Source organism: Rissa tridactyla, chromosome 1 (assembly GCF_028500815.1).
Source record: "Rissa tridactyla isolate bRisTri1 chromosome 1, bRisTri1.patW.cur.20221130, whole genome shotgun sequence".
In the NCBI taxonomy this organism is placed as follows: domain Eukaryota; kingdom Metazoa; phylum Chordata; class Aves; order Charadriiformes; family Laridae; genus Rissa; species Rissa tridactyla.
This window is the reverse complement of record NC_071466.1, coordinates 100,892,334-100,915,126: the sequence shown is the minus strand read 5'-3', so window position 1 is coordinate 100,915,126 and position 22,793 is coordinate 100,892,334. Positions and strand designations below refer to the sequence as shown.

Here is a 22,793-nt window from a genome sequence, read left to right as displayed (position 1 = left end):
GAGTGCATGTTGTGCAACAGCCAGCGAGTTCCTGGCAGCCTTGGCGTGTCCCTGGGCTGCCTGAGCTTTGCACGGCTGGTGAACCACGGGCTACACTTTTCCACCCACTGATGGGCAGAGCAAAGAGCCTGGGTGTACTCGGTCCATCAGGCAGAGCCACAGGCTTTGGAAGAAAACCACCACACTTTGCATAATCAAGCATTGCTCGTTAAGGCAGAAATATGGCAACCAGCTTCTCGAGAGGGTCTAATCTGGAAAGCCCGTCAGGGAACGTGAGGAATGCTAAGCCTCCCGTACGGGAGTGACGTACTGCCTTGGTCCTCAGCCTGTGGCTGAGGTTAGGCTCAGCGTGTGGTGAGGGAGCAAAGGGGACATCGGAGGGTGGTACTCGCAGCACAGCTCTGTGGTGCCTTCTGTGGGATAACGCTCTCTGTCCCGTGCTGATCGTCGTTGGCTGCCGGACGGAAAGGAGGTTGTGAGTATGCAAAGGATAAACCGAAAGCTGACTGCTGCTCGGTGATTTTAGCTGTAACGCTAATTCTGCTTACATAAGCTTAATACTTTCTGCGGTAATTTAGTGCGACCAGGCAAAGAATTAAGTCTTTTCTAACTACAGCTGAATGAAAAATTTGTGGCACAAAGATGTGAGCTATTGACTAAAATGCATTTGAAAACATACCGTCTGCATTTTTATATCATTTATATTTTACTGCGAGAAAGCAACTGCAGGTGGTTGACAGGGCACACTCCGTACCTGGTGTTTCACGTGCTTCGGGAAACCGTGGATGCAAAATCCCCCAGTTAAACACAAACTGGGATGCCCCCCAGTTAAACACAACAGGACACTGCTTTTTGGGACACTATGGTATGTAGGGTATTTTCCTTGGATGATTGATGCCAGAAACTTCTCGTATACCAAAACAAGCTAAAATTAGAAAGGCTTCAAGCTATGCTTCCTACATATCCATGTATGTCAGAGGGTGGTGGCTGTTTGCACTTTAAAACAATTGTCAAGTTTATCAGACTGCTGAAGTGTAAAAGAAGTGACTACAAGCATCACCGCAAAGCAACTAAGTAGACAGGGGTAGTCGATGGTTTGTTTTCTAGGAAAATAAGTTTTAGGAGCTTCATTCTGTTGCTAGTAATACAGGGTTTTGAATAACAGGTCCTGAAGGCAACCTGGGCCGTGCTGTCTCTTGCATGAGAGCACTTTTGAGCCAACAAATTTTGTAAGAGGTTTTCTTCGAAGAGAACTCTAAGGGAAATTAATTGAAGAGAAATTAAACTGTTCAGTAGTTTTGTCAGTACGGCACTAGCCCCCAGTCAGTGTTTCTGGCCACCTTTCCAGAACCACATCTGTTCACCTGCCTTCCAAATAATAATAATACTTGCTGTTTACTGCAAGAATATCAGTGTTAAAGGAGATAAGACTGTTTATCTGCATCCTTCGACAACTTCAGAAGGTAGGAAATACGCTTGACAAGCAATCGGGGAAGCTGAAAATGCAAGATAGTAATTTCTTCAGAAGGCAGGCTGGAAGTTTGGGATTTGATGTCAAATATCGTGAAGAATGCTTGCCGTTCCTCCAGTTGCAAAGTCATTGCCGTGCATAAAGCAAACAGAGGGAACAACAATTCCCAGCCGGGACTCATTCTTAATGAGTTACTGTCTCCCTTTTGCTCATGGGGAAATAAGGTACAGAGGTGGGATGACATGCTTAATATCACAAATCAAGGGCACTAGAGTCCAAATTAGACATGGAAGTACCTGCTGTGCATTCCCCTGCTTCAGACCATACCAACCATGGTTTTGCATGTGGCCATGACTTTCTGTCACTGAATGTTTTCAGTCATTCAGGTTGGAAAAGACCCAACCATAAACCATAAACTCATTGAGTCCAACCATAAAGCTAACACTGCCAATTCCACCACTAAACCATGTTCTGAAGCGCCACATTTACATGTCTTTTGAATACCTCCAGGGATAAAGAACTATCCTTATCTCAGAGTGATGAAGGTTGAACCTCTGAGAACACCTGGAACTGCTTTACACTGATCACAATTTCTTTAAGGAACAATACCTTTCTCTTTCAGGATGTTTGATTTGTGAGGAATAAAGTTGTCACCAGGTTTAAGAGAAGCTGAGTTTTGATACCAGCTTGTCCAAAGCCATTTTTGACCGCAGACTAGTCAGTTAACTTCCTTGCACCTTACTTTCCTTATGAAAGTGAGAAAATACTTGTAGAATATTTAAGGGAATAAAATTGAAGAATCAATGCACTGATCAAAAGATGAAAATATAACTGCATCTTCCTTTGATAAGGTTTTTTGCTTCTGAGTTGTCCATTCCACATGAAAAATGTTAATTTGTACTTTTTTTTCCATAGTATTGATATTTGACAACTATCAAAACCACCTTCTCCTTTACATTATATCTTCACTGCTTTCTCACCTAACTCTTCTATTAAGCAGCCTGCAGAAGAAATGGCTGAAAGAAATGGTCACCTTTCTCTCTTTGTTGCTCACTGGCCTAGATCAGAATTGAACCTGCAAAAAGGCTCTTTGGGGATTCCTCTTAGAAAATACCAAGTGTGGCAGTGTCTCCATTCTCTCATAGTTTAACAAGCATGTATCTACACACACCTATGTCACAAGCTGTCCTCCAAAATACGCATCTGTTTATAGTTGTTTGAATCTAGTCAGATTCATATGGCTTACATCTTGACTAAGCAGTACATTTTGAAGCTGAACAGAACTCATCTGGGTTTCCTACATCACTGAAAAAGTTTAGAACGTATTTCTGAAATTGCAGAAGCTACTTTTTTATGTATGTAGGAAAGGATGTCACACGGAGTTCCTTCCTGTTAGCTAGCTGTGATTTTGCTGATAGGAGTGGAAAAGCATCTCGTGAGGCTCAGCAGATCAAAGACTGAAGAGAAACCTGTCGTCAACCCACCTCACTCCGGGGTACACCCCGTGCAGAAGCCCCGTAGCTGCGTGCTGCTGTGGGTGTTTTCCCCTCTCCCGAGTCACTAGCTCAGAGCCCAGCTGACGAGATGGAGGAAGTCCCCATGCACCCCCCACTTCTGCTGTCCCCACCTTGGCGCAGCAGAGAGGGACCCCTGGGGAGGGTCAACCTCCTCGGTCCCGTCAGACGGCTGGGAGGTACCCACAGCTGGAGGGTGGCCCGAGGAAACCATCCTCCCATCGCGGACACGACGTGCTGGCAGCTGGTAAGCACGCTGCTTCCAGAGTTAGGATAAAAACTATCCTGTCGCTGCTGCAAGCAGCTCTGGACGGCAACGCTCGGTAGTTTAAGCTGAGTTGGTGGTGGCCCAAGCTGGGCACTCGAGAGCCATTCTCCTCTTTGGGCTGGGAGGACTTCATCTCTCCTGCTGCCATCACGTGCTGCCTGTCCTGCAGCTGTGGCAGGGGAGTCCCGGTGAGCACAGGAGGTGACTTCAAGATAGGTGCGGGGACACATTGGGGGTGGGAGCGGATAGAGGTGGGGGTGAGAGCAGGCAGAGCAATCTCAGCTGGTGGCCCACGCGGAGCGATGGCTGCAGAGCTGGTAGCAAAGCACGGCGGCTTCTGCTCCCCTGACTTTAAGGACGGGATGCTGGATGGAGGCCATTTTTCTGTCAGTTCCAATTTCCAGCTTTCTGGGAATTTTTTTCTTCTTCTTTTTTTTTTTTTTTTTTGACCTTCAAGCTTTACGAAGTTTGACCAGTAAAGGCTAGAAGAGAGTTTAAATAGTTTTTCTTAATTAGTGGCTTACTGTGCCAGAGGAACATTTGTGTGTGAGTGTGCGACTAAATCCACCCCCCAGCACCCCCCCCAGCCCCTGGTGGGGCAGAGCAGAGGCGGCTGGCGAAGCTCAGAGCCAGAGCAGCTGCTGAGCAGTGGTGACGCCTGCTATCGCCGGCTTTAGCCTTCAAAATTGCATTACCCTGATAAAGTTAGCAGTCCCAGGGTTTGCTGGGCAGCACAAAGCACACGAGCCGCCTTTTTTCTTGCTGCCCAGCCTGTGTTTCCCCTCCCCCCCCGCCCCACCGTGGGGATTTTTCTTTCTTTCTTTTTATTTTAATGGAAGTAAATTGCCTTCACAATAAGCTCCAAAGAAATAAATAAAGCAGATGCATCTTCTTTCGGCATCCCTCTTGCTGGGGAGACAATAATCATAGAATCATAGAACGGTTTGGGTTGAAAGGGACCTTAAAGATCATCTTGTTCCAAACCCTAGTCCATAATCCCCGCCGCAGCAGCCCCGCGGGGTGGCAGCTGGAAAGGGCCAGGCTGCTGATGGCTGCTTCTCCTGGGCTCCCCCCAAAAAAGGGTGCTCCTGCAGTCCCTATAGCTAACTCAGCAGCAGCATCTCGGGTGGGAAAGCTTGGCACTAACTCAGTGATGTTTCTCACCTCGTCTGGGGTGGAGGGAAGGAAAAGCAGGAAAAATGAGAGAGAAAATGGGGGCGAAAATCCAGGGAACATCTTTTGGTCATTGCATGTGAGCCATTCCCAGCAGTCAACAATGGAGCATGGAGTTTTTAGAGGCGTTTTGGCTTTCTATGTCCTCCAGTACTTTTCCATAAGGATTAAAGCATTGCTGTATTTTAATGATGTGGCATGCTGCATTAATATTGGCTGCATTCAACTTAAATGGGTCTGATACCGGCGTCCATGTGCTCCTAATCAGATTTTGATGCGAGCTAGAGGCAATAAAAGAAAATTATACTCAGCTTCTGGCCAGCCTCGGGCTGGTTTCAGAGCAGCTGCTGGTGTGGCCCATCGTGGACAGACGCAGGAGCTGGAGGAAGGGGGTCTGGCAGGACCTTGGGGGCCTGAGTGGCCAAAATCTGGATGGGGAGTCACCCAGCCATGCCATCTGTGGTGGGGTGGGTGATGTATCTCCCAGCTGTGGCTGGAGGTGGTGAGGGCACCTCCACCTTGACGCCCAGCACGGCGAGAGGAGGAGGCGGTGGGGAAGGAGGGGAAGGACAGACACCCGTGGGCTGACAGGGATGTGCCCAAGGTAGCGAAGACCTCCAAGGATGGGTCCTGGGCACCGTGTTTAACCAATGGCTCCAGCACAGGGTGCGTGTGCTGGTGAAGTTGGGCACTGGTGGGGGGCTGGGGAGCATTGCCAGTAGGACAGTGGCACAGAAAGAAGTGAAAGACCCCAAAGTACAGAAGCGAGATAAAATTTGGCGGTACGGAGTACCAGCACCATGTGCTTTGGAGGCAAATAAGAATGTCTGCTGCAAGCTGGGAGCCTGTCCTCCCGGGATTGGCACAGGAGGAGAAAGGTTTCTGTGCACAGGTTCGTCTCCAAGCCACGGGGAGCTGTAATGTGATGCAGCGGTGGCAAAGAGAAATGTGACAAGTAGATGCACTAAGGAGCTATTTTCAGAAGCGAAGGGAATACCGAATAACGTTGCAAAGGACTGCAGTGGCACCTCCTTTGAGGCAGCTACTGTGTAATGTTTGAACCTCTAATCAAAAAGGCTAAATTCACACTGAGAGATTGGGGAAAAGCTATCTATCTGTCTCAGGTGTCAAGGTCTTGCCCTGTCCAGTTTATGAGAGGAGGCCACAGGACCTTGGTTGATGTAGTCCAGCAAAATTTCAAAATTTTCAAATTTGGAATACCCCAAAATGATGGCTATTGAAAGTTGTTTTGTGCTCAGGAATAGAGATAATGTAAATCTGGAGAAGAAACTTACTCCGGAGGAAGGTGAAATAATCTCTTCAGCAGATGCACGCTGCACATCGTACGTTATATATCATGAGAAACTGCATGAAAAATGAAACAAGGAGAAATTCTGACTGTACAACAGCATATCCTGAACGTACAGGACAGGCTGCCCGGCACACTGAGAAATGGGATCACAGCAGGAATACTTTCAGGATCTGGAAACGTCTCTCACCTGAAGGGGGGAAGCAGCTGGTGAGCCAGGGAAGGACAGGTGCCCTTCACGCGCCTGTGTGGCTCTTCCCTGTGGTGACACAGCTGAGACTTTGCAGGACTTTGCAAAGAAACTGGCTGCTGTTAGCAACCGGGATTTCACTGGTGGAATTCTGGTACCTAGGGATGCCTGGACTACCTAAGAGGTAGCTGAAGAGAGTGAATTCAACCGGTGCTATATATGCTTAGCAAAGTGTTCTGCGCTCCTGTTCTTAGCAGGACATTTTTAACCTCTAGTGACCTTTGCCTGACTGTTACTATTCCTAATGTCAGCATCAACATCTTTTCTCAAGTGACACATGCTACAAACACAGGAATTTTGGTGCATGGTATCTTAAGGGTTCATGTTGGAGTCCTGTCCGCTACTATTCAAACATCACGAGACCCTGGCGGACACTTGATCCCCGTCGGCGTCAGCAAGCAGGACTCAGAAATGTGCACCGAGATAATCCCCCGGGGGGTGACAAAGCCTCTTTGGGTTACAGACAGGCCCACCCAACGGTCACCCGCGGGGTGCGTCCCAGTCCCAAAAGCCGGCAGCAGGGCTTAGCGACATGCCACGGGTGAAGGTCAGAGACTTCTAAAGGGTGGCCTGTCAGGCTGTATTTTTCATTTCCAAATTAGATGCGAAGCCAACTTGCAGCAGAAACGCAGCAAGTGCTTCTTCCTGGCTTGGTGCTACCACCCAGTGGGGTGGCACCTGGGCAGCAGGTCCTGCCCTGGAAGGGGGAGAAGCATCTCCAGGGGCAAGAGCTGCCACGTCCCTTTCTCAGTCTCCTGCACTGAAACAGCGAGAGCCTCTGCGAGTGTAAAGCCCTCTTCTGCTTGCTAGCAAGAAGTCAACGGTGACTGCTATAAACCAAGGTTTTGTGCTTATTTGTCTATAGTTTACCCAGTGAGGGGTCATGGGGTGTAACGGGAAGGAAGCCGGCTCGTTCATCACCTGTTGCAATTAGGCACTGTTGCAGATGTGTGCGTGGAAGGAAGCAGCCTTGGGAATAGTGGTGCAATGCGACATTAAGAGATGACTTACCGGAGAGGTGGCTTCACGCTTTGACAGTGACTTGTCCCCTTTGTTTGGTTAAAATACCTTTTGCAGGATGGAGCTGGGGGCTCGTGACGGTTCGTTTTCGCAAGACGCTGCCTTGTCTTGCGAAATCAGTCCGATACTGCTCATTCAGAGGTACCCATTTCTATTGGGCATCCACCACGTACTGTTACTCTGCCATACGTTTTTGTTGCGTTTTATTAGTTTTTAATTTCTCTGTGAGGACTGCTGTCGCGCTTTCGTTCTGTTCTACCTCAAACCGGGGCAACTGGGCAGACCCCGGGGCGTGGAGGCAGCGAGGCTGTGGGTTATCCCGGCACGTGTGTGGGTTCGGCTGTGGTTCTGCGGCTTTTCTGTGCGCGAGTGGGTGCTGGAGGCTGGTGGCAACACTAGGGCTGGCAAATATTTGATCCCGGGGACCAGAAGAGGAAAACTTGAGTTTGGCATCCTTAATTATGCTGAGACTTTTAAATCGTACTGGCAGAAGGGATCTGTGCCCTCGGCGGCTGCGCGCGGGAGAATGCCCTCTTTGGGCTGAGCAGCCCTTTGTGGAGCTGCGGCAGAACCAACTGGACAACGTTAATTTTCTCCGTAAAATGCTGTGGGGTGTGTTTTGCTGTGGTTAGCGTGAGGACTTCTTCCAGACAGAAATAATTTTTCCTTTCTTAATTACAATTCCATTTCCTGAATCCCGAAAAGCAGGGAGTTGATTTAATGGGCAAGAGGAAACAAGGACAGGTACATTTATTGCTCTTCTATGTTTTACTGCACTGTATGAAAGATTAATAAGCTTTGAACTTGTGGGCAGCCAGTTTTCCTGGCCTGACTCATGCAAAAGAGGAGCTCCTGGGGGGTGCTGACACCCCCGCGTCTGGGTACATGCAACACTTCCTGATCCGGGGCAGATCAGGGTTTCGTTCTATTGGAGAAAGGAATGTTGAGAAGGGGAATATAAACTAGAGATAAGACAAAATGCATATAAGAAAAGCAAGTTGAAAATATCTGCAATTTTTTTTTGTGACTAAAAGAATGCCATTCATAAAAAGTCACCTGGCAAGCAAGCAATCAGAAATAAATATATAAATACTCAGCTGGACATGTGTACACTCCCACGATGTCCACATCTTCAGGCTCGTCTTTCATGGGGCAGAGTGGAAGAGGGCTAAAGCTAAACACGCAAGTCGTGACATCCCCGGCTGCGAAGAGGCCCGAGCTCCGTGGCTGCCATCGGGCAGCCGAGAGGACAGAGGACAAAGATCAGGGCTTTTCAGCTCGGCAGGGTCTGCTTCCTGTCCCAGCAGCTACTTATTCTATTTAGTGACTCTTAAATACTCTGAGGGTGCCTCTTATTAAGAGCAAGTGCTGTGAGTGCCAGCCCACCATACAAAAATAAGGGAAATCCCCACCCCAACTGGGCATGTCTTCGGAGAAAGGAATGTTTTAGTGGCAGGTGAAGGACAGACCGAAGGCACCCGTTGGGATGGGGGTCTTCAGTACTGGAGCTCCCGGTGGTCCCCGGGGAGCTGCCTCCCACTGGCCGGGAGCAGGGAGTCACACCCCCTGCTCCGCAGGCTGGGTCCTCATCCACGATTTCCCTGCTTCGTGTGTTGGACAAGCCCTCAAGCAACAAAGAAAAAAAAAAAAAAGTTGGAAGCTGTCCATGTAGGAAATGTCAAGTGTGAATTAGGTACCTGGGAGATCACGGGAAGATGGACATCTGGCTACCAATATTCACTGTCACTCACCTTAAAAAAAAAAAACAACCTAAAAACCCAACACAGAAAAAAAACCTGTACATTTTTTAAAGTATAAATATTTAAAAGGCATTGATAAATACTTGTGGAACCAGCGGTTTTGCTCAATTTACTAAATCATTGCAAATAATACTCTTAGGTAACAGAAAGTAGTGGAGTAGAGCAGGGTTGCAGGCAGGTGGATGGAGGACTGTACTGATAAACCACGTTTCCCTGAGAAAAAAAAGGTAAAGTTGTTATCATTTTATTTCAGATGCTGACACGGCAAAGCATTATATATCAGTTACAGGTTTTTAACGAAATAAATGTTCACTGACCAGCCTTTTTTCCTTTTGTGAAAAACGTATTTTGCCCCTTGGAATTCATCTTGAAACCAAGAGGAAACATTGCAGAGAGGAATGAAGTAAAAAATTATTTAATTTCTGTTGAGAAGTTTTTTTGAATTTTCAACCTCTTTGAAAGTAATATTGCGTGAGATTTCCCTTGCGTCCCATTTTATACCAATGCCATGCCCGACAGCAGATTGGCTTGTTGTGTTCAGCGGGATTTGGAGCCTTCTGCTCCAGGAAAAAATGGTGTAGGAGCCGTTCCTGCTGGTGTTGTAGTGCCCCAAGTGCTTCTTTAGAAATCATGGGTACGGGCTAGAGCCACAGCCCGTATCAGCCATGATGCGCTTGTGCTGATGCAGCTCTGCTGCCTTCAGCACCGGGTGAAAAGTCTGAAGATTTAAACTGGGCCTGATTTTAGTTTCTGTGGCGTTGGTGCAGTTCTGCTGGCAGGTGTGGCCTCACGAGGGCTGGTGGAATCAGGCCGTCCCTCATAGCGGCAACGAGCAACCCCAGGCTTGAGTCAAACCTGTCTGCTAAGGCAAAAGCCCCGCTTCATCCATCAGGGTGAGCATTTAACAACACGCCTCATGTCTCAGTGAAATTTTAACGTGATGGACAACATTATGTGCCTTTGCTGGGCTCTTTACGGGACTCATCAGGACACGGGCAGGGTAGAGTTGGCAATTGCCCAGGAGATCGCGGGCTCATCTCGCCTCCCAGGCTGTTGCCAACAGCTGTGTTTGCAAGCAGGACCTCCCGTTCCTCCTCATGGTGCGTCTGCCAGCCCGAGCCCTGCTGAGGTGGGGTGCAGCTCTGCTGCGGACACGTGCTGCCACGCAGGGTGGCATGTCACCATCCCTTGCCCTGGTCCTCACTAGCCGTGCAGAGGTGGCACCCCGGCTGAGCGCTCGCTGGTAAATTCAGGTCGGTTGTTCTGGCTCTCTCCTTTGCTGGTGCTCTGGTGAAAAGCATCCTGCGAGCTTTCTAGAAATGTGCTGGAATTATTTTGGGAACTATTTTCCCTCTGACAAATACTGGTGTTTCTTTTAAATGCAGCAAAGAGACAAAATAAGGAGAAGATAGTACTTTGTTTTTTGAATTTGGAAGCTTTGGTGTGGTTTTAACCCAAATGACCTGCAACTTTCCTGTTAACAGCCCTTGTTTTGAGCCAGATCAAAAATACACTATTTGGATACCTTCCCCTTGGCATTTGCTCTCTCACCGGCCCAGAACAGGAACATACTGATAATAAATAAAAAAACCAACACATTAAACTCAGCAGCTCAGAGGGATCCATTTGTCAGAGCCATAACTGAGTGAGCAGTTTTCTGGCACTCCAGTCAAGCTCCATCAAAACCTTCATCTCAAGCTACGTACCAGATAACGACACTCAGATGCTGGGAAAATATTTGCAGGCAGATAAGGCTGGAAGGGGAGGAGTGGGAGTTATGTTAAACATGGTTTTCAACCGTTATTTCCCAGGGACTGCATCCTTGTCTGGGTGGTGCCGTTCCTTCAGGAGGGAAGGAGATGTGATCTGTGCCATCGCTCACCTCATCCATAGCACGTCCCCACGGGGAGACTGTAGATGCTTTTCATCCAACGAGGGCTTCCAGGCACCAGCTGCCCCGCGCTGAGCCTACAACGAGCATCCCAACAGCCAGGTTCCCTCCTTTGGACTCACACAGCTCCATGGTGACTCCTGTCCATCTCCTCGGCTTTCCATGACTGCCTCGCTACTACAGGTGGAAGATAACACGGTGCCACGCAGGGAGAAGAAAGGTTGACATTAAGCATCCAGCCTGTGTGCATGCCTTTTTGCAAGGCTCCATAGAGTGGATGTGCCCTGCAAGCTGTTGTTTGGTTTCTTGTGCAAGGGGGGAATAATGAGCTGCTCGGGATGGGACCACTGCAGATGGGGCCAGAAGGCAGGTGATGGGCACGCAGAAGGTCAGGTGGCCAAGACATAACCCATGGTGCAGGACAAAAGCAAATCTTTTGTGTCTGCCCCATCCGTTCCCTGCCCCCAGGTCAGGCCGTGGGGTTGGGGGCAGAAACCCCTTCCTGAAGGGAAATGAGGGCATACGAGCGGGCACACACTTTATGGCTTTGCGGCTGTTGTGGCTCAGGGTTCTGCACCCAATTGTGAGGGTTTTTCTTTTTTTTTTTTTTTTTTGTTTCTTGAAAAGGGAGGACAAGGAAAAGAGACACAAACGAATGAAAAGCCTCTGCTTACTTCCAGTTAATTGTGCTGTGGACAGTAGCCAACCCCCCTGCTTTCCTTATTCCTGCAGGGCGAAGCCCTGGAGCATATGATTTGATTATCATCATGGTCGTAAGGCAGTGCTCGGTGCCTGCTGTGAGAAAAGACATTTGGGGGGGGTGCTCGGGGAGCCACTGGTTCCTGGGGCAGACGTAGTGACGCCTGGTAGTGTCCAGCCCTTGCCACTCCAGACTCCTCCTCACAGAGATGTGCTGAAGGCTCCGTCCAGGAGAGACCCGAAACAGCACAGGCAGGGAGGGGGAGGCTGTGCTGTACCTTTCCGATGGCTCCAGCGTTTCATAACCTGCCCTATTCACTGAAATAAGCCATGTGTCTTAGCTAAAGCCTAAATGGCTTGAAGCCCAGCTACCAGATGTTGTACCAGGAGGGATGTGGGAAGGTTCGGTGGCACTTGAGAGCACCAGTGGTACCTTTTTGTCCAGGGTACTCTGTCGGACCCTGGTCTCATGCTCAAGGAGGGATGTGGAAGTGATGGGAAGAGTTAACGGGGCCCAGACCCTGCAAAACAGCCCGGCAAACAGGGACGTAATCAGCTCAGATCGCTCAGCCTAGCAAGGAGGGGACCAAGGAGCGAGCCGGCAGCTCTATGTAGGTCACCTTTGTAGGTGAAACTTTTGAGCCCTGGCCAGCTGTGAGGCCAGCAGGGAACAGTGGCCGAACCCCACAGTGCTGTGGCTGGCAGAGCTGGGTCCATCCTTGGAGGGCACAGAGGGCTGAGCGCCATGCGGAGCTGGGGTTCACCTAGTGGTCATGGTGGAGAGAAGGCTTCAGGGTCTTCAGGAAGAAACCTGGGAGTGATGGAAAAAGCACAGGAGACAAATGCAGCACTGTGTTAATGGAGGTTATGGCTAATGAGTCCTCGCAGCAGCGGCGAGGAAACCTCTGGTTCCCAAAGCCACCATGCCACAGTCAGCATCAGGCAGCCTCCTGTGCTGCACTGGCACTGAAGATGTGGGGGCCTTGTCTTCACTCACTCGCAGTTTAAGATAACTGCAGGGAAATTTTTGTCCAGCTTATTCATAAGAAACTCAAAAGGCAGCTCGATAGCAATCTGTGTCTGCTGACAGAGAGACAGAGAGACAGACTCCCCTGGGCAGGACACCAAAAGCATAGCAAGAAATAAGGCAAACCACCCCTGCAGTCCAAATGGTTAGCTATTCAGGCAGCTTATCAGTAGAAGCACAAAGTTTTTGTGTCGCTCACAGGCCCTAAGTCAAGCTGGGGTTCCATTCTGAAAAGCAAACTGCCGTTCAGCCGAACCCCACCAAGTGCTGGTGAGAGCTGTGGGATGGTGCCCAGGGCCATGTGCCAGCCGGACGGTGGGTGACAGCCAGAGCTGGCCGCATGGCACCGGGCACAGCCAGCATCCACCCAGCCTGCAGCGTCAACTCACTGAGGAAGATGCTATGAGCACATTTCTGCTCCCATCCTCAGGAGACCGCGCCGTAAGGCGCAGCATCGGCTCTTCTCGGCAGATTGGATTGCTCCAGGCTCCACTAGTAATTAGCAGTGGAAATAATAATGACCAGAATGACAAAAGGATGAGGAGAGATTGAAGTTTTTGTACAGGATGAAATGAAAAGTCACACTCCACACGTCTAAGGTCTTCCGTTGAGTCAGTGCTGTAATTGGTTAAGAAATAAATTCACAGCTTCAGCAGGAGGTGGAGACACTCCTGGACCCACTGAAGTTTTTCTTCATACTTTGCAAGGCCTATTCATAGTCACATACAGAAATAATTAGACTGTAAGAGTTTGGCTTAGCTAGCAGAAAATCGTTACTGATGTATGTTAAAGGAAATCAGAACACTTTGCTTCTCATTTCTGAATAAAATTTTTTTCATGTATTACTAGCATGCTTTCTTACAAATAAAGGGTAGAACCTGATATTAGGCATGCACGAACAAAACTGACATTAAGAACTCCATATCCTTTGTGAAGATCAGTTAAAGAAACTTTTAAAGCCCAATAAGTATATTTAAGCATTTCCATTAACCCACTTTTTAATATCCTTTTACTGATTAGCTTTACTCATGTATGCAAAGTTAGGGTGTGAACAGCTATAAGCAGCTTCAGATCTTTCCCTACAAACGCGAAACTATTTTGTTAAAGAGTCTTGTGTGTATTTGGTCTCCAGCCTTTTCATGAGTGGCTTCCTGTTGGGATGTAGCGTGCTACAACCGGAACCAAGCAGGCGCAATCTGCTGTACAAAAGACTACAAAGCCACCGAATGAGTATAACACTTAGTCATATGAACAGTATGCATGAGTTTTTTCAATGGGAGCCTTGCCCTCTGTAAACTTCCTTTAGAATGCCCTTAATACTTCTTGTTTTCACTGGCGTGCTGTAGACTGGTAGTGCTGTTGTTGCTATAGCACTGAACCCAGCCCTGCCAAGGAGGGAAACAGTCTTCTCCCTCCCTGACCTCATCCCTGTCCCTGTCCCAACCCTCTCCATGTGCCACCACGCATGACTGCACCCAGCAGCAGCTGTACCCATCACCGTGCTGCAGAAGCGAGTGGAAACAGGACGCGAAAACAGAAAAATTCAGCTTCCTTTGCTCTTTAGGCAGCGGTTAGACAAGCATACCTAGATTTAGAAATGTTAATAAGTTTACCTGCACACAGCTTAAAAGCCCACCTGCTGATTCATTTAAGCCCAACAGAGAGGATAGGGCAAGGTAAGGTTTCAAAGGGAAGGGGAAAAGAAGGGGAAAGGAAAAGAGGAAACACGGGACCCAGGGTGGGTGCAGGTCAGCAGGAGAAACCTCTCTGTGCTCTGAAGGATTAAAGTAGGGTGAGATGCAGCCCCAGGAGCATTGACTGGTGCAGGAGTCAGCTGTGGGGAATGGCATACAGCACTAGCTACCCACTTACTTTGATAGCTACTGGTGCTGGGAGGTATTGAAGCCTTGTTTGTACACATTTGTCGCTGTTTGGGCCGGGCTGGCCACTAAAACGAATGGCAGATGCTCTCTTTTACTTCTCTCCCCTTCAGAGAATGGAGAGCATCTCCCTTTGGGAAGAGAATGATGAGAGAGGAAGAGACTTATGAGTCTAAAAGAAACTAAACTACTTCAATGAAATATTAATAATAAAAAGAAAATATAATAATACCCCAAAAGAAAATAATTAAATATACACAAAACCAGTAGCAAGTTCCCAGGATGATGATCGTGTCACCAGCAGACACTGGGAAAATCCCAGGCTGGACTCAGCAATGGAGGGGAACTGTATTTCGGACCTGGATTCAGGAATACATAGATCAGGATCGAAGGCAGATGAACAGACAGAGTCCTCCTCTGATGCTGACCATTGAAGAGAGAGACTGACCCTTTGATCCCTCAGCTTTTATACTGAGCATGGTGCAGACGGGATGGAATACCCCGAGAGTGAGTTTTGGGTCACCTGTCCTGTCTGCTCCTCCCCACAGGTGCGACCCCACATGCTTTTCCGCTTCTGACCCTCCAACGGGGCAACTAACAAAGTGAGCTGACCTTGGTTGTTATAGCAATAAGTACAACCTGGAGCGTCTCTGCGTACCTTTCCTTGGCGTAAATTATAAACATCAGGATTTATCGCTCTGGAAGCGCACTACTGTCTGAAAAATATGCCGTTAATTTCAGGGAGTTCAGTTAGTTAGAAAAGGCTTAGCAGAAAAGTAAAATTAGTGAAAGCAAATTAGTTCTGTTTTACCTCAGACCAGGACAATGTTATTGTAGAATTTTACATATTTTGTTAGAATGAAGTGATCACTGTTCCCGCCTTCCCCCTAGCAGAGGTGCTGTCATACAGATAAAGCTTCGTGCGTAGTGAGGTATCTGGTGTGCCTAGGTTACCAATAGCGCTTGCACTGTCTGCCCAAGGTATGGTTTTGCATCGGTAGAATGATAATACTGTAAATCTGAGGGTAGGCACCATTTTGCTGCTACACAAGCAGGTTTTATTGGTAACAATTTTCCGCATATTAGATTGATCTGCACTGCTATTAATGCCTTTATAGCATAAACTGTGCTTATTGAAGGGATGATGCTGTTGTTTCCACAAAAGTCCTCCTCCCGACTGAAGTAAATCTGTGTAGATTCGGTGTGGAAAAATCTTGAAAACTCCTATACGAAAATTGGATTTAATTTTGCATTAAAGTGAATAGCCTTGAAACTTCCCGTCAGGTAACAAAGCCGTTGAAACATCCCATACCCACACGGAGTATACACCCTGTAAATCACTTACCCTCTTCAGCTGCAAGTGCTTCTCTGCCGCACTCACAGCCGTCTTATCAGCACAAGCGTTCAGAAAAACCCAAGGACAGAGCTCCTATTCACATTTTTCTTACTGCTGCAAAACAAAGCCCAGCAAACCTAAACCCAAACCAAACAGTGGCATCATCTGAAGGGTGTTTGCAGTTCTGACCTTATCTCTGCCTGCTGCCTTCCGCTTGAACAAGCTCGTATGTGGAAATATGCACTGTCACTTAGCAAGGCCACGTCCAACAAACGTTACTTGTCAGGGGAGATGACAACATAGAGCCACCAACGCAATCGGGGTTTCAGGCTGCCAGTTTCCTGCTCGAAGGAGAAAGGAGCGATATGGATGGGGGTGCTGGAGGAGCTGAGTTTGGGGGTGGCTCCGGTTTGGAAGGCAGAAATACCTCTTGGTTCAAGCCGAATATCCATGAACCCCACCTCCTCCTCACCCAGCTAAGCGGTAATCCATGCTCTCTTGTTTTTTAATTTGATCTAGCCTCTTTTGATGACTAAGGGAACAGGAAGATTATAGTTTAAGTATATAATTTTCATTTGATGTGACAGGTTAAAGCTATGTGCTTTTAGAGAAGGCTTAGATTATTTTAGTTCAATTACAACACTGATTTAAGCCCTGACTCACTCTCTGAGGCCTGACTCCATGTAGACATATTGTTGACTTAAATTTACTGGTAATGAAATATAGGCATATGTTTACATTACTCTGCTTAAATCCTTTCCTGGAGTAGAGGTGGACTTACACAGCAAGCGCAATCCTGAATCAGAGGTATAGAGAAGTAGATTTTGCTTGTTGGCTTGTTGGTTTTTCCCACAGCGCAAAGACTAGATATTTTAGAGTTTAATTTTCTCCCTCTTCTGCCCCTCCCAGACATTACCCTGTGTAATCTCCGAGCGCAGTGTGTACTTAGCAGCGCGCAGTCCTGCCAGAGAGCGAACGCCCTCGAGTCTCCCTGGCTTTAACGACAGCTGGGCAGGTTAAAAGCCGCGGAGAGGCAAACGGCTAAAACACACGTGGCGAGCTGGGAGCACTAGCTGTCACGGCCATAGCTGAAGGGAATGGAAACAGGTTTGATATGAAACACGCATTCCCTTTTCAGAAAGCTCCTTGGACAGGACCAGCCCCGAGGGCAGCTGGGGAGCGATGTGATGTGCAGGAGCTCTGCGAGCAGAGCTGTGAGCCCTAGCCCTCTGCCGGATTCCCATTTTCCATGGGAAAATGTCCCTCGTCCAGGCGGAGGGTAGGAAATTTGCTTGCAGAAGCTTTTGTGTGTGGCGTGTCTCTTGGACTTTGTAGGTCAGACTGTGACAAAGAAAGCGTTAGCAGTTTCCCAAAACTAAAGGGAAGGATTTTTCTTAGGAACTTGGAGCACAAAAGAGATAGGCATGCATGCAGAAGGAGACACAGGCATTCTAGGTGGCTTAGCTAATGCTTCCTTTTTAGAGGAAATTAAAGCTGCCTGGGTTTGGTTTTTTGCTTTAAAAAAAAAAAAAAGCAAAACCTCATGCTTCTTGGAGCAGCCCTCTCTGCAGCAAATCTGGCATTGGATCTGAACCTCTGTTCTTGTATTCCTCCTGCAAACTAGAATAAGCAAACTATGTCTCCTTCACGACATCTATCCATCTCTAGCCTTGGAGCGGAGGGGGAGAAGAAAGGGAGCTGCCAGCAGCCCATAGTGATTGATTCGTCTCTCGTTTTTCATGCTGCGCTAGAACAACCTGTTTCAAAAATGACAATGACAAATCAAGGCAAATATTTCTTGCTAGAAATTCCAACTCCTGAAATTGTTAGCGGGTGTGTTGCTATTAAATGGGCTGCTTTATCTATAACATTTATTTGGAAGTACTCTTTCCTGCTTGAGCTTGCAGCACTTAGGAGAGAAATGTAGTTCCTTGAAGCTATGTTCTTCAATAATCGTTGTCATGTGAAACTTCCTGTTATTGATTGCTATCACCAGGTGACAGTTTGCATATAGGCAAAGGTAAAAATGCTGCACTTCTCCACTTGCATCAAGATGTATTGAAAGTGGCCCTGGAAGGGGGTGAGACGTCTCCCCTGGAGTTGGGCCAAGCCCTAGAGCAAAGGCTTGCCTCTGCCTGGGGCCGAGCGCTGCCCTGAACCCGAACTGGTGCCCAAACAGCAAAGTGTCGGGGTCGAGCAAACACAGGGATCCGAGGAAAGGGGTGAGGAAGCGACCAGGCAGAGAGTGGGGACCGAGGACTGCGAGTCGGGGTGCTGCCACCCCACTGATGCTGCCCGGGGGTGCGTGCAGGGTGGTGTTTGCTCCCCTTTGCCCTTTTCACCAGGTTGTCATTCCTCATCAGGGAAAATCCCGTGACTCTGAGGTGCCTCAATGCAGCCTTTTTAGCAGAGGGAGATTTCTCTCCCACTGTGCAAATCAAGGCAGTATCGCTCCTAATTGGGAGCGCGGAGCTGAACTTTCCCAGCGCTGGCACGGGCTGGCTCTGCTCTGACATGATTTCCAGCTCCGTGAGCACCGCTCCGGCGCCTGGGAGGCCATCGCCTCCCCCCTCCCATCCAAAATATGCAAAATAAAAACATCTGTAGACAGTTCCTAACTTTCCCTTCCCTGCCGATGGAGCTGCAGCTGTACAGTTGGTCTGCTACCTACGGGAGAGCGGGAGGGAGGGAGGCAGGGAGAGGGAGGGAGAGAGGGAGGGAAGGAGGAGGGAGAGAGGGAAGAGACAGGCAGGGAGCTCAGGTTACCGCTGCCGCTGCCGCATCGCTGCCTTCTCGCTCCGGAGACACAGACAGATCATGCACCGCCTGGCCGGGGATGGCCGGGCTGCGGGGGGATCAGGGGAGACTTCCCAAACTGGAGCCAGCACTTCCCAGTAGGAAGCTGCTCTTCCCTCGCTGCAGCAACATGGCCAGAGCCGCCGGAGGATGTGCTGCAGGCGTCTGAGGTGAGGAGCTGCCCATTTCTTTCCTGAACTCCAACTGCAGGTATGACCACGGGTGGGAGAGTCCGTTTGCCTATGGATGTGTCCTTGGACATGAGTCACCCACTTTCCCAAACTCTCTGACCTCCGCAGCTGGGTTAGGAGAGCAAGATAAGAGAGGTGGCAGGTGCAAACCCGCTTCGAAGACTGGGATCAAAGTCCAGACCTCCCTACCCGGGGAAGCCACTTGCCTGAGCTGAGCAGCGTGTGGCCCCATGGTGGCCCGGGGCTCGGCCGAGGTCTCTGGACTGCAATGCCCATCCTGGTAAAGGGGATGATGAGGTGCATCACGCTAATTGGCATGAGGAGTATACTCATTTGATGGTAAGAAGGTAGTGTGTGTTTTGAGACGGGAAAATGTTTTGGCAGCCTGTGAGCCTGTCCCCAGATAAAGACCAGGATCAGTTAGGACAAACGCAGGGCAATATTTTCCTCGCTGTCCTGCGTGTTTGCTGAGACCCTGGATAAAATGCCTAAAAAGAGGAAGATCTGTGAGGTACAGGTAAGTAATTAAAAAAGCAGCCATTGGGCCGGATCCTGAAAACATTACTGTGAATAATCAGCACTTTTAGAGCCAAGTAGTTGTTTACGAAGTGTTTGCCAGCGTTAAGGCCCCGCAGTGGGATTTCTGTTCCTCTGCTTTCTGCCTTATCTCTGCTAATCAGAAGAGGAGCTGGACGCCGTCCCTTCTGGTGAGTGTTTGGCGCAGGGCTGGGGCGGGGAGGGGAGCCCGAATGGCTGTTCCTGGGCTATCCCTGCCCTGGGTGGAAACTAAAGGATGCCCAGGAACGTTACCCTCCAAAAGTACCAGACTGCCTCTTTAATAGACATGTAAATGTAAAGACTTAGTTCGACCAAGGTATCGATGGGGGAAGAGCAAAGCTCCAAGCAATAAAAAACGACTGTGCCAAGAGTCAGCATGAAACGAAAGGGCACAGAACGACACGAGCGCCGGGCTCGCCTACTCCGAGCAAGTGCTGCCCCAGCTTAAAATAGGGGAAAAAACCAACCATCTGAAAGGTAGCATCCTGGTAAGTCCTAACCCTACAGTGATATTGGCAGGGCCGAGCAGCACTCGTTTATGAAACGTCTAAGAGCGAGGTTGGAATGTCTTCATTGGAAATTTTTCCTGTTTTGAACATTTTTTTGTACAAACTCCTTAGCTCTTTCTTCTCTGCAGTGCTCTTTTCCTGCTTCCTTCATGCAGCTTGCGATTGCTTGCAAGGGAGAGCAAGACCCTCATCCTGTCTGAAAGACTTTTTTTTTTTTTTTAAGATGAAAAATCCAACTTCTAGCACTACTTGTAAATGAGGGTAAAATAAATTATTTGTTTTGGAGGACAAAAACACCGTACATACAATTTTTGAAGCACAGTGCTCCTATAGCTCAGAGAATCAGGCTTTTGGAGTCATAGCATTGGCAGCAAGAGCTTAAAGAACAATTTTTCTCATTGCTTGATTTCTTCATGAAGAGAGTGGCTGTGAGCTGGATTTTGTTCCTGTGCAACACAACAAACCACATGCGTTTATATTGGTTAAGGCTGCTCTGATTCATCCCATCGTGGACAATTGCTTATCTTTGATGAGCTCTGGAGTTTGGAATATAGCAAGTTAAGTAGTAATTGTAGTAAAATTGCTGATTCATGAGGCAATTCTTAAGAAAGTTAAATATGCTCATTAGCATCAGTGATAAATGGAAGATTGTAGGAATAGAGGGAGCCTTAGAAGAAGCAAATCTGTTAGCATTGAAGAGAAACTTGGAAAGGGATATTTGGTACACAGTGGATGAAGGGAAGACAGAGAGTGAAAGAGAAGATTTTTCAGCTGAATGTTTGGAAAACATGACTACCAAGATGAGAAAAGGTCCTTCAGGGAGAACAAGGAGGAAGCACCCCAGAGACACTGCTGTTTTCTCCACTTGCGGGAGTGGGTGCCTCTTTGCTGGTTGCGTGCCAGCTGTGTTTGGATCGCCTGCAGAAGTGGAATAAGTCAAAACCGTACGAATATGCTCCTAAAAAGGACAAAGAGCACCCGCACCAGGGGCTGGGCTGTAATGGCTGTCCTGTACAGTTTCTCTGCATTGATAGTATGAACTTTGCAACAGGTTGCCTAGCAGCCCATATTGCAGCCTCCACTGCAACCTCTTTCTCCTTCCTGGAAAAGGGATCTGGGCTTACTAAATACCCAAGCTGACATTTTGGTGGGCTTTTTAGGGCCAGGATTCATCAAGAGAATTTTGCAGGCAGCTTAGAAAAACAAAATGATATTTTAAAGTAGAAGTAAGCTTTCTTGACTTGGCTAAAGTCCCTGGAAATACACTTCTTTTTGACTCTTCAGATGCAGCACATCTTTCCTGTGACATTACGAGAACATCCTGCCAAACATTTTGCTGGTTTTGAGAGCAAAACTGCATTTTGGTCTGAGGATGCTGTTTGACTTTTTCAAATGAATGTCATGAGCAAGTGGTCACGGTTGGGTGGATGAGATCAAGGTGCACCAAGAGCTAATGGTTCTTGATGAATTTTTTAATAAAGAGGAAGGTGCAACCTCTGATTCAGAAGATCCCTGTGCCACAGATGCCTTCCCTCTGCCAGGATACATTCGCTGTGGTCTTTATTCTCCTTTAGGCATTGGCTGCCTGGGTAGTCTCAGAGGCAGAACCCAGAGGCTGCGCAACCATTGTAACCATTTTAGTAACGTAAATCTCCACACCTAAGCTGACACTTCCATATCTGAACCAGAAAGACTGTGTTTTCAAGTGGATGAGACCTGCAAATGTTTGTTCTTTCCCTTGTAATAATAAAGACACACCTTTTTAACGGGTGAATGTTGCATGAAAAACTCCTCCTGTGCCTGTGCTTTGACTCTGAGGGAGCTGCCGTGTTAAGGTTATGTAGTTAACCACCAGTACATTACCCTCTGTAGTACAGAAAACACGATTGGGAGGAGGAAATGGTGGAATTTCTTCTTTGAAGGCATAAGGAGTTACAGCAGGTCAGGTGGCTCTTCAGCAAGCCATCTGTGTCGTAGCACGATGGCAGGAGATCTAGGGCAAGGAGGTGAATCTTTAAGGAACTCTTACTCCGTTACTGGATTGCAAGTAATTTTATATTTTAAAGTCTCTTTTTTTTTTGTCATGGTTTTTCTTTGATTGCTGAGAAAAAAGTTTCTTTGCTTTTTATAACTATACCGGTGTTTAGGCTGTGTTGGTCACACTGCTAAAAACAATACGGTTGTATGTATATATCTGTATACACCTATGTTATGTATATATGCATGGCACTTCATTGGGATTAATATTAATCTAGAATTTAACATATCACTCTAATATTTTTCCCTCTACAACGATTAAATTCAAAACTTGACTTGTTTCTACTCTTCATCTTTTTTTTTTTTAATTATTATTATTTTTTCTTTTCTTATTAAAATCCAACATGGTAAATAAAACCAGCTCAACCTTCCACAAAGAAGATTCAATCTGCTGTTAAAATTACAGGGTCAATCAGCTAAATGGGTATTAGTAATGTAATGACAGAGCATAAGCCAGGCAACATGGTAGGATTTGCAAATCAGTAACAATAATGCTCCTTTTCTGTCTGTTGCCTAACTGATTGCTTCGGGTTTGGAGATGGGGACTCCTGCTGGGGGTCTGTCACCGCAGGTGGATGGCTCACCCGCTCCCCAGAGTCAGCTCCCCGACCGTAAAACATCGAGGCCTTTCTGGAGAGCCACAGGCTTATTTTAAGCATTAAAAGTACCCCCCCACTCAGAGCCACTCTCCCCATGCACACCCGGTCATGACAGGGCTGGGGTAGTGCAGAGGTGCCTGGGGAGGAGCTAGAAAGCTAATTCCCCCAGGAGCAAAAAAAAAAAGACAAAGAAATCAAACAGATAAAAGAATGACCAAAAAAAAAAAAAAACCCACCACCAAGAAAACAGAGGAAAGGAAAAAAAAAGAAAAAAAAAAGGAACGAAAAAAAAGGAAGAGGATTTAGCTGTAAATAAAGCGCCTAGCAACTCAGTGCTTAAATGATAGAAACTGGCACGTATGAAATAGATGAACAGTGTCTTGCTGTGACTTGCTGACAGGCTGACAAGGAGAGAGAATCAGGATAGCAGAGACTGGTGATAGGCAGCATACGGAAAAAGGTTTTCTGTGTGAGGGCACCAGAAAAAGTTTTTCCCTTGTCCTGT

At 47.7% G+C, this 22,793-nt stretch overlaps 1 protein-coding gene across 6 annotated transcripts in view; it reads left to right on the top strand.

Annotated features, from left to right (window-relative positions):
* The first annotated feature begins 348 nt into the window (after positions 1–348).
* Positions 349–22,793, top strand: part of B3GALT5 (beta-1,3-galactosyltransferase 5) — a 31,377-nt gene continuing 8,932 nt past the window's right edge. Inside the window, exon 1 of one of the 6 annotated variants that reach the window (XM_054188775.1) lies at positions 349–475. The gene's annotated coding sequence lies outside the window, so the exon portion shown is untranslated. Of the gene's footprint in view, positions 476–18,436; positions 18,605–18,788; positions 18,933–22,793 lie in introns of those variants that run through there. The other 5 variants (XM_054188778.1, XM_054188777.1, XM_054188779.1 and 2 more) reach the window with 5 other exon arrangements.